Source organism: Chrysochloris asiatica, unplaced genomic scaffold (assembly GCF_000296735.1).
Source record: "Chrysochloris asiatica unplaced genomic scaffold, ChrAsi1.0 scaffold00067, whole genome shotgun sequence".
Taxonomy (NCBI): Eukaryota; Metazoa; Chordata; class Mammalia; order Afrosoricida; family Chrysochloridae; genus Chrysochloris; species Chrysochloris asiatica.
In genome coordinates this window covers 8574447-8575516 of record NW_006408585.1, presented here as the reverse complement: position 1 = coordinate 8575516, position 1070 = coordinate 8574447, and positions in this window count along the sequence as shown.

The following is a 1070-nucleotide window of genomic DNA, read 5'->3' as shown; positions in this document are numbered from 1 at the left end:
TCCCAGTCTATTTTTTCCCAGACAACTCCCAAATCACTAGCAAGATTGGAAGATCTTCTGAGGGTAATTGAAGAAGCCCAAGAGCAAAGCTAGTGACATAAAGCAGGTCCAGCCAGATAATCCCACAATGCAGCTCATAGTTGACAAGCCCCACCCATGTATCTACAGTATCCAATTCACTTTTTGTGTGTTGTGGAGTCCTGGTGTGGCCGCTGCAAGTTAACGCACTGGACTGCAAAGTCAGCTTGTACCACAAGTTGGCAGTTCAAGCTCACCAGCTGCTCCTTGGAAACCCTATACAGGGTCGTCATGGGTCGGAAGTGACTCAATGGCACTTGACAACAACAACAATTCAAAAACAGAGTCCTGGTGTGGTGCTGTAGCATAAAGCACTGGATTGCAAGGTCTGTTTCACCTGCAAGAGCAATGGTTCAATTTCCATAGCTACTCCTTGAAAACCCTACACAGGGTCGTTATGAGTCTGAAACGACTTGATGGAACTTAACAACAAAAAATTTTAATGGTTTCAACAGTACATCTACAGGGAAATACCAGGCAGTCAAGCCTGATTCAGAAGAGGAATAAGGTCGTGGAACAAGGGATATCACTGCTCTCATCAGATGGATCTTGGTTAAAAGCAAAGAATGGTTTAAAATCAGGAAAGACATGTTCCTAAATTGTATTCTTTTCACCGTACTTATTCAATCTATATGCTGAGAAAAATAATTTGAAAAGGAAGACTTATTAACAACCTATGGTATGTAGATGATGCAACCTTGTTTGCTTGAAGCGAAGAGGACTGAATGTATTTACTGATGAAGATCAAAGACCACAGCCTTCAGTACAGATTGTACCTCATTGTAAAGAAAACAAAAATTCTTACAAATAATATCATGATAAACGGATAAAAGATGGAAGTTATCAAAGACTTCATTTTGCTTGTATTAACAATCAACACTCACGAAAGCAGTAGTCAAGAAATCAAACAATGCATTGCATTAGACAACCGACTACGAACCATTCAATATCCCCCTTGTTCTATCAGAACAATTGCCTCTTGGTCTATGTAT